This window comes from Prunus mume, linkage group LG7, assembly GCF_029339155.1.
Source record: "Prunus mume cultivar Tortuosa linkage group LG7, ASM2933915v1, whole genome shotgun sequence".
Taxonomy (NCBI): domain Eukaryota; kingdom Viridiplantae; phylum Streptophyta; class Magnoliopsida; order Rosales; family Rosaceae; genus Prunus; species Prunus mume.
In genome coordinates this window covers 15,547,685-15,567,531 of record NC_142704.1, presented here as the reverse complement: position 1 = coordinate 15,567,531, position 19,847 = coordinate 15,547,685, and the positions used below count along the sequence as shown (strand labels likewise).

The 19,847-nt window shown below is 35.3% G+C and overlaps 1 pseudogene; it reads left to right on the top strand.

Annotated features, from left to right (window-relative positions):
* Nucleotides 1-3,504: 3,504 nt before the first annotated feature.
* Nucleotides 3,505-5,258, top strand: LOC148915569 (serpin-ZX pseudogene; annotated as a pseudogene).
* The last annotated feature ends 14,589 nt before the right edge of the window (nucleotides 5,259-19,847 follow it).

The following is a 19,847-nucleotide window of genomic DNA, read 5'->3' as shown; positions in this document are numbered from 1 at the left end:
GAAGACTCTTCTCCACCATTCCGGCTCAGTCTTTCTCATATAGGATGGATGTACGGCGGCGGGTAATAATAATATCATTTCTATTTAATTTTTAATATGTCATTATTATTAATTTATTTTGTTCATACTAATATTTTTCTTCTCTTATTAAATTTAGGGGGGTCGAAATTCCCAGATTAACGTCTTTGGTGACGTTTATGTTCGACCTGGGAATGAGTTGGCTGAGTCCCTTCATGTAAGTATTATTTTTTAAAAAATTTTATGTTACGCATTCAATTTATATACATGTTTTAATTTATATTTTATGTTATGTTAAACAGACGACGATGGTGGAGAGGAGCCAGTTGGTTCTTCAGGAGTCTGCCTCCCAACTTCCTCCCGAGACTCCGATCGAGTCTGTGGATCCTCCACAGGATGCTGGATTTCAGATCTTGACGGAGACGTTGGATCAGACTCTCGGGAGGAGGCCGGGAACATATTGTAGAGGATGGGAATGCCCGCAGAGGAACCTCGACCGGTCATCATCGCGAGCAAGCAGTCAAGTATTGTTTTGACATCGTGGGTTGCCGAGCTTGAGGGTCAGATGTCGGTGATTCTGCAGTCCCTCGCGCGGTTAGGCATTCCAATCCCGAATTTTGGTGCGTCGACATCCGAGACTGTCCACCCCAAGCATCCCAGACCACGGCCCTGTAGACCCCAGATCCCCGAGCGGATATGCCTGACGACCATGTAGATTTTGGAACATTATTTGATTAGTTTATAATTTTCATAATTATTTTTTAAATATTTCTCTTGTAATCTACATTTATTTTATTTTATATAATAAATGTATTCTTTACATTCATTTTTGGATTGCAATTTCATTTTATTACCAAAAAAAAACCAAATTTATTTGTTTACAAAATAAAAAAAAAATGTAATATTAAATTTTAAATAATCTGTATAAATTTTGCGCGACGAGACATTTCGTCGCTCAAACTCACTTAAAAAAAACCGTGAAAATAATAATTTATATACTTTAATTTATGCTTGCGCGACGAATGTTTTCGTCGCGAAAAGTATGAATGCTCGACAGATTATTTTTCATCGCGCAAGGTTTGCACAACAAAGAGTCCTTCGTTGCGCCAATTTAGCGCGACAAAGTACTTTCGTCGCGCAAAATAGTGCGATACTAATCTTGCGCGACAACTTTTCCGTCGTGCAGTGTTTGCGCGACGAAAAGCCTTTCGTCGCATAAAAATTTGTGCGTCGCACCGTCGTTTCGTCCCTACAACTTTTCTGCAACGAAGGTGCTATGTCGCACCGTTTTGCGCAACGAAGTCAATTATTTGGTTGTGCAAAGTCTTTCTTCACGATCTTTGCGTGACAGAATATGCGCAACGAATCTTCTATCGCGCATAATTATGTGCAATGAAATGTTACTTTGCGCGACGAAAGTCCATTCGTCGCGCAAAGTGTAAAATGTAGCTTTCGTCGCGCAAAGTGTAAAATGTAGTAGTATATGAGGATCTTTCAGACAATTTAGGAATGCTTGGAGCACATTTCGTACTAATTATATTTTTAAGCCACCAAAACAATAGAATTTGGCATTAGAGTAATCTTTTTCCGCAAGTAAAGGGATACTTCTACATAAACTGAGCGTTTTTCTTTTTTTTGGCTATAAGAGCCCTAAGTTAGATAACAACGCTGCAGAACTTTTTTTTTTTTTTTGTTTTTGTTGGAACAACGCTGCAGACATAGAGAGTATTCTAGGGTTAAATTTCTTCCAACCAAAAAAAACCCAGTCAGTCGGTGTCGGTTTGTATGTAAAAAAAAACCAAAAAGAATTTAATGAAACCGTACATATAACCAAAAAAAATCTTACCCATCGAGCTAGGGTCCACAATATATACTCATGTATACAAATAAAAAATATATACTCTATGCATTCTTTGGGGTTTGACTCCGTTTGGGTTAGATATGCGCAATCGCATGATTTACCCTTAATATTAGGGTTTATAAGAAGAATATCCTCCTCACAGCCTAACAGAAGCGCATCTGTACAGATTATTGCGCCTATAAAATATCAAACAAATCAAAACTCATAGGACGTTTACTCTCGTTTTACCTCCATTCACAATAACATCATCGTGGACGAGTTCTTACTTAGTTAGGATTTAGTTACTTGCTAACTATTATTTAGTCCTATTGTAATAGAGATTTATTTTTTATTGTAATATAGATATATTTTCTATTTTATTTAGAGTTAACACATCTTTATACTTGTATAAATACCTCCATATTGAAATAATAATATGAGCATAGATGAGCATTATTTGAATATTTGCCCTACTTTATTTGACAAACTCTAACCACACAGCCCTTGTGTTTCCCGCAACAATGGACCCTCCAAGAATCAGTACGCAACCAAACCGACGTTGGAGCCGTAGCTGCTCAATCCTCTTCTAGACTAGTATTCATAAATATGTCCTGTTTTTGTTTATTTCTCTTTGGATTAAAATTCTGATGAGTCAATTCAGTTAAGATTTTTGTCTAATTATTATCTTCCTTGGATTTGATGTGGTTTCAAGGGAGTCCCAAGTTAACAAGCAAGCGAGAAACGCTTTCAATCGTGGACTTATGATTTAATTCTTTTACTTGTCAAAATCCTCTTTTGGCTTAGTTTGTTAGGTGTGTAAAACTTCATAAAGGAGGTCTATAAATTTTCTCACATTCAGTCTACTCGCAGGTAAATGAAAAAGAAAAGTTATTAGTTCATGTTAAAGTTAATTCTTGTACATTTGATGTCGTTTGTTTTTGGTTAAATGAGATCATTAGTGATTTAAGGTACATAGAGTAAGATGTGTCCTTTGACATTTAAGGCCAACTTAACCACAAAAGAAATCCGCGTGGGGATTAGCTAGACCCACCTTTTGAACCACATTTCAGATACTTGTTCAACGTGTGGGGCTTATCCATTCCCACGTATGCCTTTCTCTGTAGCTGTCCCTTCATTTTGTGTCAATCAAGAAATTAGGGTTTATCAAAGAAACTTTGTCATATTATTGTTCCTAGCATTATTATTATTGGTCGGGAACTCGGAGGCAATGTCTGAAGCCACTTCCCCTGCAACATCAATATCGTCAAGACGTTGCTCAAGCATTCGAGGATTACTCGAGCAATGAAGAGAATTATATTCAATTCAATCAATTCAGCAGTTTTATTATCCAATTGAAATACAAAACTCTAACCACAACGTTCCCTTTTGCACATAAAATAGGACTCTTTTTGGAGTTTAATTCAGTAACAATCCTTATGCAAGCAACCTTGATAATTTTATAACCTTATTGAGATAATATAATATAAATTTGGCAGTAGAGTACGTATCCTTGTACGACAAGTAATAGCACTTCTAGAAAAGGCCGAGCGTTTTGTTCTTCTTTCCTATTTTTCCTTTTCTTTGGCTATATAGGAGTTACGCGCTGCAGACTTAAAATAGTGTTCTAGGGTTTAATCAGAGCTACATCTGTCATAGCAATGGCGTCTCTCATAGCGATTCGACACTCACGAAGCACGACACTGTCTTCCTTCTTCAAGACACGATGTCCTCTGCCCCCTCCTCGTTTCACCTGCATCCACAACAACAATTACAACAACATCAGAACTCTAAGCACCTCTGTGGTTCCGGCAACAATAGACCTCCGAGAATCAGTGCGCAACCAAACCGACGTCGGCTTAAGAATGACGAAGCACCTGTTTCAAACTGAAGCCGACGGGCAGAACATGGTGTACTCGCCGCTGTCCATTCATGTTTTGCTAAGCCTGACAGCAGCTGGTACAAAGGGTGCAACCCAAGACGAGCTGCTCTCTTTCCTAAAGTCTAAGTCCACCGCCGAACTCAACTCCCTCGTCTCCAATCTCGTCCCTCTGGTGTTTGCCGACAGCTCCCCCTGCGGCGGTCCGTGCTTGTCCTTCGCAAATGGCCTTTGGGTCGACAAGTCTCTCCCTTTCAAGCCTTCTTTCAAAGAGGTGGTGGATACTTTTTACAAGGGAGTTCCAAAGCAAGTCGATTTCCAGAACAAGGCCGAAGAAGCCAGAACTGAAGTCAACTCATGGGCTGCAAAAGAGACTAGGGGCCTTATTGAAGAGGTTCTTCCTTCAGGGACAGTTAATAGCTCAACAAGGCTCATCTTGGCAAATGCGTTATACTTCAAAGGAGTTTGGGATAACGAGTTTCATGAATCAAAAACAGAGAATTATGTTTTCCACCTTCTCAATGGGAGATCAAACATACAGGCACCCTTCATGACTAGCGACGATGGACAATTTATAAGTGCCTTTGACGGCTTCAAAGTCTTAAAACTCCGATACAAACGAGCAAAAGATGAGAAGCGGCGTTTTTCCATGTGCTTGTTTCTTCCAGATGAAAAAGATGGGCTGCCAGCTCTAGTTGAGAGAGTTTGTTCTGAGCCTGGCTTCTTAGATCGCCATATTCCACATTACGAAGTTGAAGTGGGTAACTTTAGAATTCCAAAGTTTAAGATTACTTCTAGTTTTAGTGTTTGTCACATTCTGAAGCAGTTAGGTCTGGAGCTCCCATTCCTTTTTGATCCATATAAAGGAGGCAACTTGACAGAGATGGTGGAATCGCCTCCGGGTGAGGACCCTTTTGTTTCAGATATGCTCCAGGAAGCGGTCATTGAAGTTAATGAAGAAGGAACGGAAGCTGCAGCTGTTACAACTTTCGATTTTATGGAGGGGTCGTCACTATATAAGCCTAAGAAGATAGACTTTGTGGCAGATCACCCATTCTTGTTTTTGATCAGAGAGGAAATGACTGGAGCGGTGTTGTTCATCGGGCAGCTGCTCAATCCTCTACATCATTCTTCATAAAAAAATTTAAATATTTTATGGGAGTCTTAAGTTTAGGTTGAAATTATGAATTACAAGCAAGCCAGAAACGTCTATGGAAGTTTAGACTTTTGTTTAACTTTCATCGTGGATATATGATTTAATTCTTTTACTTGTCAAAATCCTATTTGCTTTAATTCGTTAGGTGTTTAAAACTTCATAAAGGAGGTCCATGAATTTTGTCACATTAAGTCTACTTCCATATGCTTTTCTTAGTTTCCACATGGGTACAAGGGATCTTGGACTATATCTATATATATATATTCCCAAATCGAGCTCTTCAGTCTATAACTTGAAGGGTAATGATTTTGTTGCCTTTGTGTTGATTCTGTTCATCACAATTCAACTACCACTTTGCTGTTATTGAAACTAGGAATTTGCTTCTGCTCTAATAAACTCTTAGACACTTTGCTTTGCAACTTCTGGTTTCTTTTCCCACTTAATTGCTTCGGCTGGTAAAGCTTGCTCTTCTCTTGTTTTGCCATTGGATTTCCAGAAGGCTTTGTTGCCTGCCTTATAATTCTGCATCTCTATACAGCTACACCCTATCAAATGAAAACACCCCCACCTTAAATCTCAATTTGTCTTTTTAAGGGGAAAAAATATATACTGAAACAAGCCTATAAATAAATTTTCATCTAAGATTTATGAAATTGTTATGGAAGACAAGTTTGGATTGTAAAAACCCAGCTTTTGGTAACCCCAAAACCAAAAACCAAGCTTTAATAAATAAATAAAAACTATCTTCCCTGTAAACCGTGTGTAATTGATGTAGCCCTTCTCCAAATCACAGTGCTCATCTCATCCTCAAATTTCTTAACTCTTTTTTCTTGTTTTATTTTGATGGGTAAATTCATTTGGTAGATGTTATGATCTCTCGATGCAGAATTTATGTAGTTCTGAAAATAACTGATGATCTATGATTTCCATTGCTTACTTAAACATCGCTCCATCTAATTAATCCTAACAATACCAAAATCTTACATGCAAAGATATGTTAGAAAATAATATATTTAAAATTTAAAATTTTATTTTTCAAATCATTGAGAATGGAAATTATTTTAAAATTGAAAATATTCGGATTGTTGCTCTATTAAACGATGGCATCAGGCCATGTCTTATGCCCAAAAGGTATTTGACATGTTGACATTAGACAAGTTGTTTAAACTTTTCTGAAAAATTACTATTAAATATATTTGAAAAGATACCTTGCATTCTAGAACACAAGTCCATTCTCTTTTGCCGTGTGAGTGGAAATGCTTGTTGGGTATGTGCGTGTACCTTCACTATTGCAAAATAAGCTTCTCAAGTTAAAAATCTATGTATGATACATGCTTTGACTCAAACAAAAAGAAAGGTTTGTTGATTGACCTTTCATGAACAGTCACACACTTTGTACTAACAGGTATGACATGTTTTTAAATAGAGAAGGTCCCATTAGCATTTTTTATTCAATGCATTCTTCGATAATTAGTCCTCTATAGCATTTTATACATTACATTTAAAAGTAGTTTAAGAGAGAGTTCATGCACAAGTTTGAGTTTGCTTTTCTTGGGAATTGAAGTGTTGCTTCGACAAAAAGTCAATAGTTTTGTCCTTGGAGATGTTTGCTGAACAAATCCTAGAAGCACTTGTGAGGAGACCATTTCATCTTAAAGAGGTAAAACCAAGTTCTAGACTCCATCATCTGTAAAGTGTTCTTAGTTTGGTTCTTGTTGTAATTTATTTGTATTTTACTTTTGAATTTATAGTGTAATTTTATTTTTGAAAATTCTTTTAATATAGTAATTATCATAAATTTTACCAACAATCTTAAGACAAAATCTTGTTTGATAATTGCTATGTTTATTTATTTTTTAATAATCTTCAATTTGTTTATTTTCTTAAAGGTTGTTATTTTATTGTTTATCAAATTGTGGATTTTCCTCTTCGTTGATTGAAATGAATGGTGTTACTATTAATGATGGTACTACTAATGACAAGGAAAAAGGCGTGGCTCATGGTTTACCAATAGTGCTCCTTACTCGCTCCTCTCATGAAGAGAAACCCGAAAAGTTCAATGGAACTAATTTCAAATGTGGCAGCAAAAATGCTGTTCTATTTGACCACACTCAATTTTTGCCAAGTTCTTGAAATAAGATGCTCCTGCAACATGGCATTACTATAGAAGTAATGGTTGCTGAAAATGCATGCCATCACTCAAATTTCTTTTGCGAGAACTATATCGTTCAATATTGGACAATACTTTTTACAATGCATACATTCCAATCAAAATTGTTCAAGCCCTATGAGAGTTAGTTGACAAGAAATACAAAAATGAAGATGTTGGCAAGAAGAAATTCGTGGTTGTTCGGTTTCTTGATTACAAGATGGTGGACTCCTAGATGGTCATCAAACAAGTCCAAGAACTTCATGTTATTTCTGCACGAGATTGAGGTAGAAAACATGGTTTTGAGTGAGACTTTCCAAGTGGTTGCAATCATTGTAAAAATGGCCATCGTCATGGAGAGATTTAAAAAATTATCTCAAGCATAAGGGCAAAGACGTGGGACTTGAAGATATGATTGTGAGGTTGAGGAAGACAACCGTGGTTCTGAAAAGAAAGCTGTTGGTAACTCCATGGTGGCTAGGGCACATGTAGTGGAAGACGAGTGAACAAGAAAAAGAGGAAGTATTATGAGGAAGGCTCTAATCAAGGGAACTCAAAAAAGAATAGAGAGTGCAAGGGCAAATGCTTTAACTACAACAAGTCTGGTCATAAAGCGGTGGACTGTCGAAGCCGAAAATTTCAAGCCAAGGATGAAACCACAAAAGTCCACATGACCAAAGTGAATGTGAGAATCCATATGTACTGTTTTACGTTTACAATGCTATTTTAATAATTATTTGTACGTAGTAAATATATATACATATGTTCATTTGAATAACTATAAATTATATAATTTGTTTTCTCTAAATCCGTAGATATTTCTTGGGTATTTAACTTATATAATTGTATATATTTATAATAATATTCAATTGTTAGAATTGTGTTATTCACATCTTGGGTATTAAATAGCTAAAACAAATCTCTTAATTTTTATCTTTCTGAGCAAGTTAACTTGGACAAAAGGATAGACATGGTAATTTTATATATATATATGAGATTTCATCATCTTAAGGTGGAGTGGACGTGTGGATTAGGCACATGCATATTTCATCCTTGTCACCAATATATGTGTCATTGTTTTAAAGCTTAAAGCTTGTGTGTGTTTGACAGCTCCTGTAAGAAGTTAGATTTTATCTTCCTATATTCGTATTTAATTATCCTTATTCATTAAGCTTATCCACACACACACACATATATATATATATATATATATATATATTCTTACTTCATGCCCAAGTTTTGTAAGAGTATAAATAAGGCCTCAATAACAAAAATGAGAACCAGAGAAATGAAGTAAAATACCAGAGAGAGGAGTGTGAGCTTTAATAAGGTGGAAAATTGGGAAATACATTACATTTCTAGCAAAAGCTTTGGTGTCAAGGTAGGGATTTCTTGGGGGCCTTTACGGGGATTGATCTAATTAAATTTTCGTGAGTTCTATATTATATGTAATATTGTATAATGTTCTTGATATAGGATATTTACGTATTATGAACTATTTGAATAATGTTGGCATAATTATATCATGTCATGGTAATTGGTTGGAGTTGTTGGATTGAGAAACATAATGATGGAAAAGAGGGTAATGGGAAGGATCTTTTGTGTAGTTGAGTCTAACTCTTGGTAAGTACCAGGTCTCAGGGATCCCACAGTGCACATGGTTTTATTGGGTGATTCAGGACTGGCGACAGGGAGTTAGACAAGATGACTAACAAAAGGGGAAAATTACGGGATGATTGAGATGGATGTTAGTTCATATAAATGCATTCGAGCAGTGGTTAAGCGAGAGGTTTGCTTGTCCCGGGATTAGATGAAAGCATTCATGAATTATAATTAATAATGTGATAAGCATGGTTATATCAATCTACTAGGAGGTCTCGTCCCTACTGCTATAGGCTCACCCTTTACCTTGTTTAATTTTTCAGATGAATTTGGGCAAGAAAAGTAAACCCTAAATTAAATGAGAGTGATAGAGCTTTGTTATTATTGAAGTTGTAAGAAGCGAGATTAGATGAAGAGCATTCATAACTTGCTGGATTTGTTTTTCTTTGTTTATGGTGTTTGTTAATTACCCGTTATAGACAACATTGCATGTGATTTGGCTTATAGTTTTTCTCTATTTCTAGTGTTTGATAACATTGTTTAACGACTTGTAGAAAACAATGTGGCCTTCAATAATATGGTATGCTTGCTTGATTTCAAATGTACTTCAATTGTGTGTTTCTCATGCATCATTTTTTATCATATGCTATTGGAAATTATAGCTTGTTTGAGATCATATCAAAGATTAAGTTAGAAACCAAATAGTAAATACACTCACCAGAAGTTTTGTATAAAGCGGGGCTACGTCAAGCACTTCGACAAAACTATGATCCACATTGGAAACCCCATTTCTTGGACCCACTACGCCTTTCGATGTACGTTGGGTACAAACCAATCAATCGGAATCCATCATCCCTGTTCACATTATTTGGAGGAACATCTATCTCTTAGGCCCCGTTTAGTTCATGGAATGAATTTGAGGGGAAATCATTTCTCATGTCATTCCTCAAGGAATGGGAATGGAAGATTCCTTTTCCACGTTTGGTAATGCTGGGAAAGTAACCGGGAAATATCACTTTATTTCCTTTCCCATGTTTGTTTTGAGTAGGAATGAAAACAAAGTTTGTATAAATTTTCAATTATACCCATATTAAATCAAATAAAAAAAGAATGCATTTAATGATATATTGTAATTCTAAATTGTTAATGGGGATAAAATGGTCATAAAAAATATGTATTTAATGTTAGCTCATTTTCCCAAACTTTCCCATGAGGAGGGAAAACAAAACCCAAATTGGGAGGATGACTTCACTTTCCCCCCTACTTTCCCATGAGCCAGGCAACGATTTCCCATACCTAGACTTACCAAACATGGGAAAGCAATTGATTTCCATTCCCAAGTCTCCTTTCCCATGAACCAAACGAGGTCTTAAGCTACGATTTTGAGTCATTAGGGAATCACCATGTTTGACATATCTTCCGAGTTATAACTGAATAATGGCATACTTGGGACATCTATCTTTCAATGTACGGTTTTTGAATCACTAAGGAGTCGCCATTCCTCCTTTTGGACTCATAATAAATATCTACTTGATGGTTGAAGAAAATAGGTGGACAAGTTCGATATCCAGGCACTGACACCACATTAGCCTTTCCAGTGGCTAACGATAAGGATCTTAAGGAGAAGACCAAGAATCTCGACATCACTCTCTGCATCCAAATAGCCAACATGTAATTGAGCATCATCAGGTTCTCGCTTATCCAACTACAATAGTATTAAGCAAAGCTAGATTTAATGAAGATTAATTGCAGATAGGTACTTAATTAAAAGGGAAAAAACCCAAAAAGGGATAGTTAAACCATGTTATTAGATAAATATGTATACCTTACTAACCATTTCTAGAAGACGGTGTGTGTCGAGAAGCTCATAGTTGCATTGTTAAGAACAAGAATCAATAACACCAAAACGGGTATATATATAAATATATATATACACACACACCCCTTTCATTGAGGGATTAATTCCTCAAATAATTTTATTCAAGGGACAACCTTTAGGGTACCATACAAAAAAATATATATTCAATGATCCAAATGTCTATTTTCAAGTCTTCATTCATAAATTATCCTTACAAAAATTAAGAAAAATTGAAAATCATTAAGGCATCTAATTGAGACCAACAAAATCAATGAACATTGTGCTTCAAGAAAGTACTTAAATTTTCAATAATTTAATTGAATAGTCAAATGATATCGAATTTAAGTGATTTTTTGTAGAGATGGTCTTTGAATGAATATCTACAAAATAGACAGTTTGAATTAGTGAAATACAATGCAAAGTGGGCTCTACAAGGGTGTCCATGGATCCCTCAAATTTGAGGGATCCCTCAATGGAAGCTCTCTCTCTCTCTCTCTCTCTCTCTCTCTCATAATAATTATCATGTTGTAGAAAAACTATGAGACTTTTGTTCTAAATTAAATCTTATTTCCCTCTCTCTCTCTCATAATAATTATCATGTTGTAGAAAAACTATGAGACTTTTGTTCTAAATTAAATCTTATTTCCCTTTACTTGGCAGATGTTATGATCTCTAGATGCAAAATTAATATAGTTCTGGAAAGAAGTGATGTTCTATGATTTCTATTTGGTAGCTTTCTTGAAAATAAATTATCTTTCGTTATCCATTGCTTATTTAAAGACCAACCCGAAATGCACATCCAAATGGTTGAAGAAATATGGTGGACTCGATATTCACGCACTACCAAAAGGAAACCACAGTAGCCTCTCAAGTGGCTAACGATAAGAATCTTAAGGAGAAGGCCAGGAATCTCGACATCAATCTCAATCCCACACTTCGTAAAAACTACACCCATGATCAAGAGAAAGTAAAAACAAGGAGATGAAGAAGAAGAAACCCTAGAAAGATGTTAACATAGTAACAAAGATGTAACATTTTCTCATACTTCTCTGAAAACATTGCTGAATTTCTGGATTTCATAATCCTGGAAAGAAGAAACATATTATAGGTGATACTACTTGAATCATTAGTAAAGATATAAAAGTGTAAAGTTTTACAATTTTTACCTCTAAATATTGTTGGTATAGAGGTTCTAAAGTATTCAGTTATTCTATTTAGCTTCCACAACCAAGCTCTTGAAAAATTAATTAGGGTGACAGGACTTGCCCCAGATTCCCACTCGAAACCCATGGTGAACCCTATTTTTGTCGGGCCCATTTTACTATATTGCCCTTCTTTCCCATTAAAGGCAAAGACTTCAACTGAAAATTGGCAGAGTTTTCACCTCTGTAAAAAGAATACTTCTCAAAGAGTCACCACTTGTAAAACTAGTAATAACAAGAAATTTCCAACTTTCATCAAGCACAAGTTAAAGCACATAAGTTTACGTAGTTTTCAAAAGGCCACAAGCCTGAAATCCAAACGTAACATAGGAAATAAGAGAGCATACTAAGTAAGTAGAGTTAATTACAACATAAGATAGTTTCACGAACTACAATCAAGAAGTCCTATGGAATGAAACAGAGTGTGCTAGAAGGAAAGGCTCAAGTTGGATTTACGGATCAATTAAGCTACGGTCTAGGGGCACAAAACAAGAAAAGTATGAATGGACAAAAAAAAAGTTTTGAACATAATTTATAATGAACATACTAACCACCTCCGTTTTAAAAATTAATGTCAACCATGCAATTAAATCCTTTATACATAAATATATTCCCATACTTGATGTATTATCATTGGAAATCCATATTATAAACAAATCCAAGGAAAACACATTTTCAATTACTTTCTCTCGCAAACACAGCCTTCCTAAGGCGTATGCTTGCAAAACATCGTGTAAATCCAATGATCAAAATATATGCATCCCAAAATGAAACCGCATACATACTCATACATTGTGCAGAGTACTCATATATATAAAATATTCATAGGCACCACATGAAAACATGTATTAAGGAAAAATAATCCAACACGGGGGCCGTTTTGCTAGACCACATACCGAATCATCATCAAACATGTGACTAAGGACAAGCAGTCCAACCAGGGGACTTTTGCTTACGACACACACATCGAAATCTGCATTGAACATGTTGTTGAATATTCATCTTACTCATGCTAACGGATCATCATCAAACATATGACTAAGGACAACCAGTCCAACCAGGGGACTTTTGCTTACAACACACACATCGAAATCTGCATCGAACATGTTGTTGAATATTCATCTTATTCGTGTTGACAGCCTTGCCAGGGGCTATATAGTCCACCCCGCTAAGGACGACCCATCTCAACACACACACACACACTGGAATATGCATCGCACGTGTGGCTAAACATCCATATCGAAACAGGGGAAGTACATATAGTGATGCAAAACCATATAATCTAATATCCAAAATCCATAACCATATCTATATATATATATGAAAAAGCTCATATTCCTTTTTGAAAACCTTAATAAAACCATAGTAAGAAAAATACCAAATCCCATAAATCCAACACATCAAAATAGTCTAAATCCAGTCAAATCACAGTTATGCATGCAACTTGTCATTTAAAAGATCATGTTCATTTGAAAACAAATTCCACTCACAAAAAGTCCAAAGCTGCTCAAGCTCAACCCTAAAGGGGTCCTTCATGTACAGTACATGTAGCCTGATTACCTTTGAGAGAACACAATGATTAGGTTGCCAAACAATCCCAAAACTGAACTTTAAAACAAAACCCTAGTTCCCGGGTCTCAACTGTGTACAATACTAAGGATAACATTCCTAGGTCATCTTAATTGTTTCTAAGGTCAAGAAAAACTCGGGAAGCTTTTGATCAACCAAGTCGAAGAGATCTAACCCTAGGGCAACAAGGCCCATAGGGTTCACGACCTCCAATCTCCAATCGGAAAGTTCCTAAACTATCCCAAAGATACAAGGGATAATACTTCTTAAAACGAAACTAATCCGACTATCCGATCACACCAAACCTATCAACACATACTAGGCAAAGTGCACATTCATTAGTCAAATGGTGGAATCTCGCAAATCCAAGCATGTCATCGTGCTCGGGACAACATGTAGTCCTTAATGTCAACAATGGACTACAATTACCATTCGGACCACAAAGAAAAACTGGTAAGAGCATGAACATTACAAACATGACATAAATCATCTCTATACTTCTCAGGTGGTGTCCTATCAAAAGCTAAATCCACTAAATTGCCTTTATGTTCAAACCAGGTGAAACACTAAATTCTATCCAACCACTAGAAAGGTGTAGTGTTCTCAAGAACTAGGAAAATTATGTGATGATAAGGAATGTTTCTCATGCAACAATGTACATGAAGAAAATTCACAAATAGTCTGAGGGACTCTGGTAAGATTACGCTAAAAAAAAAAGCACAAATGAACACTTCTACCACTAATATAAGTGATTACAACAATGATGAGCATTTAATGTTCTGATCATGGACAGATATCATGTCGAACATCAATGAGATGGAGTTTTCCATTTAATGGCACTTAGAACTGCTTGCTTGTTGAGATTAACTATTGCAACCATGAAGGACTCAAAGGTGTTCCTATAGACCCATATCTAAATTTGACAGAAAAAATTAAAAGTCATCAAACTAAGTATGAATTCATATAAAAATTGAGATAATGAACTCTAAGTCATCATACTAGTATATCCTTCTAGCGACTGAAACAACTCTCTTTCTTTCACACTTACATAGCTGACGTTCATTCCAACATAATATTGTATTTAATGTATGTATCACTTTATCACACAAGTCACTATATATAGAAGAACATTTTCTATTTAATGAGATGCATGAGGATGAAAAGGCAAAAAGAAAACATCAAATACTTTTGAAATATAATTACAAAAGCAAAAAGTCATACCGCATCAATATCATAAACAAGTTCATAAATATTCTCCAAGTTTTCAACATACTCTCCTTGTGAAAGCTTGAAAATATCTTCTTGCAATAAATGATTTTCAAGCTTCCATCTGGTTGCCACTCACTAACATCTCGTGATGCAAAGATAATTTTAGGCAAAGTTGAATGTTTTCTAGTCAATGATATGAGAGCCATACTATACTACAAAATACATCAATATGGACAAACTTGTATGGAACCACCCATTGATCATGACATCTTTGGTGAGGTCTTCAGGTTTATAGTACCATGAAAACAAAATGTTTCCCCTTACACATATTTTTCCACGAGGTATGTCTGAAAAAGCATTGTATCCTATTTCAAGAACCAATTCTAGGCATACATCCACATTTAGAAATGGAGGACCCGTCGTGCCAAGCATTACCAGTTCATTTGGCAATGACACAAACGTACCAACATAAGTTTCTATCAAACCTGTAGAAAAAAAAAATTATATGGATAATGCCATAAATGTAAAAGTAATGCAGAAAGATTCAACAAAGCCATTGAGAAAATGAAGACTATATTTTATAACCCCATGAAAATAACTGCTAAATATAGCTTACTATATCCTTGTAGAACATGAGTACATGCCACCACTCGTAAGAAAGCTTTTACATTAATAGAAAAATGAGCAGTTTTAAACATAATAAGCCGCACCTTACCGCCCAACCCTTGCTTTACCTAAAGTTGTCAAAACATAATAGAGTAAGCAGAACAGGGTTACAATTGTGATTCGTAGTAATGGAGTATCTCCGTAAGGTAAGAAAAATAAATATTCCACCACCTTACTAAAAATAATTCTATTAGCAATTGGAGAAGCATACCATGTGCATGCCCCTTTTGCATGTTATGATACTTGATGCCAAAAAAGAGAAACATAAGACATTGTAATAATAACTATCTTGTTATCTACTGGCATTAAGAGCATACATATCTTATCTCTAATTGGAGCCTAAATATCAAGTGTAGGGGTAGAGGTAACGAAATTGACAGCAAATCCACGAAAATGCCCAACAAACAAATAAATAAGATATTTTAGGGAAAATAAATAGTTATCCACATGCAAATATAATATATCTTGTTTACAAAGTAAGAAGTAGATGGGCATAAGGGATATGATCAAACACATATTCAAGCTTGTTTTCTCAATAAACATGTGTATAAATTCAATAGTGGGTTTTGTAAAGCTTTATCCACTTTGGAAGATTGTTGCTAAACTCACAAATATGGGTTGAGAACTTGCAAAGGAAAGTAAAAAATTGGAAGCCAAATTAAGAATTATATCATAGTATGTTTATTGTTATTTGCATACACTACAACACAAAAGTGATAATGTAAGGAAAAAATTTCCTCACAATAGGCAAAATTGCGTCGCACTTATTTGTAAATGACTCATTTTTGTCATCACATTACCCCCGTCACTAGAAATCAAATGTGATGATGCAAAGTAAGAGTCACATATAGTATATTGTGATGATATATGAATATGTTGTCCTTGACAATTGAGGCGGTCGATGCTATATTAAGAAGTTTGTGGCTTGATTTTTTAGATCTCATTCACATATTAGTTTAAGTACTTATCAACGTTCTTACTAACGGTGGAAGTGCGAGCGGTGGAGCTCGAGAGCGATTCTTTGGGTCTTGTTCTTCTTCTTTTTTCTTTTAATTTTGCGAGAGATTGTCACATTTAATATTTGTGATGCCTTAAACTTTATATGTGACACTACATGCGCCACAAATGATTGTTGCTCTTTCACACCCAAAACCGCGATGCTATTTGTGAGGAATTTGGTTTTCCTTTGAAATTGCTAGTCTCTTTTATCATCTTATAAGTGATGACCAAATAAATTCCTCACTGATACCCAGTAATTTTAGCACATTTACATACCTCACTTTTTTTTCCGTCACATTAGTCATTTTTTCCTTGTAGTGAAACCTGTATCCAAATAGACAACACCTAATTGCAATGATCATTAAGTTTTGCTTATCTAACTACAACTATATTAAGCAAAACTAAATTTAATGAAGATTAACCACATAAAGCCCCAAAATGGGATAGTTAAACCATGTTATTTGACAAGCAAAGTCACTCGGTATTTTTCTTTTGTCAAGAGATCAAGAAATTAACAATGGGTTTTGATAATAAAAGCTTTGTCGTATGTTCTTTGTTAATAATGTTCCTAGGAACCCAAAGTAAGAGGCAATGTTGGAAGAAACCACATCTCTATCCTCATCCCTTGCTACAACATTAACATTGTTCGAGTAAAATCATGCAAATGTTGTTCAATCATTTAAGCAATTGATGAAATAGTATAATCAAGTTTATTCGAGCGATGAAGAAAAAGAGTGGTGTTTCTATAACTTCAATAAGTTGATCGACATTGTGGAGAACTTCAGGAATGGGCCCAAAAAAAAAAAATAGTATACTACGAGGCTGAACCTGTTTGCTAATATGTACGAAGATGAAATGGAAGCTTTCCATTGCAAAGTACCATGGAATTCGGATCAGAGTAAGTGGAAACCATTTTTTGTGGGAGTATATAAATTTGATAAAGACATTAAATACGGTAGGGAACCAGATCAATTGATGATATTCATATGAAATGTATACCACTATTTTAAACAACATAAGCAGTCCTTGACAATTGAGGCGGTTCGATGCTGTATTAAGAAGTCTGTGGCATGATTTTTTAGATATCATTCACATATTAGTTTAAGCACTTCTCAAGGTTTTTACTAATGGTGGAAGTGCGAGTAGTAGAGCTCGAGAGCAATTCTTTGGGTCTTATTCCCCTTTTTTTCTTTAATTTTGCAAGAGATTCTCGCATTTAATATTTGTGACGTTTTAAACTTTATATGTGACATCACACGCGTCACAAATGATTTTCGCTCTTTCACACCCAAAACGACGATGCTAGTTGTGAGGAATTTGGTTTTCCTCCGAAACTGCTCGTCTCTTTATCGCATTATAAGTGACAACCAAATAAATTTCTCCCATATACCCAGTAAATGTAGCACATTTAGATGCTTCACTTTTGTTTTTCGTCACATTAGTCATTTTTTCTTATAGTGATATCTAAATAGCCAACACGTAGTTGTATGCTACTACATTTAGCAAAACTAAATTTAATGAAGATTAACTGCATAAAACTCCAAAATGGGATAGTTAAATCATGTTATTTGACAAGCAAGGCCACTTAGTATTTTTCTTTTGTCAAGAGATCAAGAAATTACCAATGGGTTTTGATAAGAAAAACTTTGTCGTATGTTCTTTGTTAATAATGTTCTTAGGAACTCAAAGTAATAGGCAATGTTTGAAGAACCCACATCCCTATCCTCATCTCTTGCTGCAACATTCGATATTGTTAGAGTAAAATCGTGCAAATGTTACTAAATCATTTAAACAATTAATGAAATAGTATAATCGAGTTTACCTGAGCGATGAAGAGAAAGAGCGGTGTTTCTACAACTTCAAGAAGTTGATGGACTTTGTGGAGAACTTCATGAATGGGCAAAAAAAATAGTATACTGTGAGGCTAAACCTGTTGGCTAATATGTACAAAGATGAAATGGAAGCTTTCCATTGCAAAGTACCCATCATGGAATTCGAATCAGAGTAAGTGGGAACCATTTCTGGTGGGAGTACATAAATTTAATAAAGACATTAAATACGGTAGGGAACCAGATCAACTGCTGAGATTCATGAGAAATGTATGCCACCATTTTAAACAGCATAAGTAGTCTAATTGAGGTGGTCAATGCTATATTAAGAAGTCTGTGGCCTGATTTTTTAGATCTCATTCACATATTAGTTTAAGTACTTCTCGTGGTTCTTACTCATCGTGGAAGTGCGAGCATAGAGCTCATTTGTTCCTCATTTTTTTTTTAATTTTGCGAGAGATTCTCGTATTGAATATTTGTGACGCCTTTAACTTTATATGTGACACAACAAGCCTCATAAATGATTTTTGCTCTTTCACACCCAAAACCCTGATGCAATTTGTGAGAAATTTGGTTTCCCTCTGAAACTGCTTGTCTCTTTATCGCCTTTTAAGTGACGACCAAATAAATTCCTCACATATACCCAGTAAATGTAGGGCATATAGGACATTTACACGCCTCACTTTTGTTTTTCGTCACATTAGTCATTTTTTCTTGTATCCAAATAGCCAACACCTAATTGCAATGATCATCAGGTTTTCTCTTATCTAACTGCAACTGCATTAAGCAAAACTAAATTTAATGAAGATTAACTGCATAAAATCCAAAAATGAGATAGGTATTTAATTAACGTGAAAAAGAAAGATATAACTTTTTATCCCATAAAACCCCAAAATGGGATAGTTAAACCATGTTATTTGACAAGAAAAGCCACTCAACTTTTTCCTTTTGTCAAGAGATCAAGAAATTAACAATGGGTTTTGATAATAAAAACTTTGTTGTATGTTCTTTGTTAATAATGTTTGTAGGAAACTTAGAGTAAGAGGCAATGTTTGAAGAAGTCACATCCCTACTCATCCCCTGCAACAACATTGATATTGTCCTAATAAAATCGTGCAAATGCTGCTCAATCATTTAAGCAATTGATGAAATAGTATAATCGAGTTTACTCGAGTGATGAAGAGAAAAAGTGGTGTTTCTACAACTTCAAGAAGTTGATCGACTTTGTGGAGAACTTAATGAATGGGCCAAAAAAAAAATAGTATACTACGAGGCTAAACATGTTTGATGATATGTGCGAAGATGAAATTGAAGCTTTCTATTGCAAAGTTCCCACCATGGAATTCGGATTAGAGTAACTAGGAACCATTTCTGGTGTATATAAATTTGATAAAGACATTAAATACCATAGGGAACTAGATTAACTGCTGAGATTCATGAGAAATGTATGCTGCCATTTTAAACAGCATAAGCAGTCCTTGACAATTGAGGTGGTCGATGCTATATTAAGAAGTCTGTGCTTGATTTTTTAGATCTCATTCACATACTAGTTTAAGTGCTTCTCAAGGTTCTTTCTCATAGTTGGAGTGCGAGCGGTGGAGCTTGAGAGCGATTCTTTGAGTCATATTTCTGCTTTCCATAGTGCTTAAGACAACACGTCTGATATTGGCCACTTAATTGATAATGCTAGATGAGTTCTTGCTCAAAGGGATAATTATTCTCTTTTCCCATGTTTTTAGTGTGGTTTTTTTTTCTTGTCATTTTATTTCTTTGTTGTGTTCGTTTTTTGGCTTGTTTATATCTTTTTCATGTTTCTGCATTTCTGGTGCTGGCACGTTATGTTCTTTTGTCTTATACACAGTAAAAGATGTCTT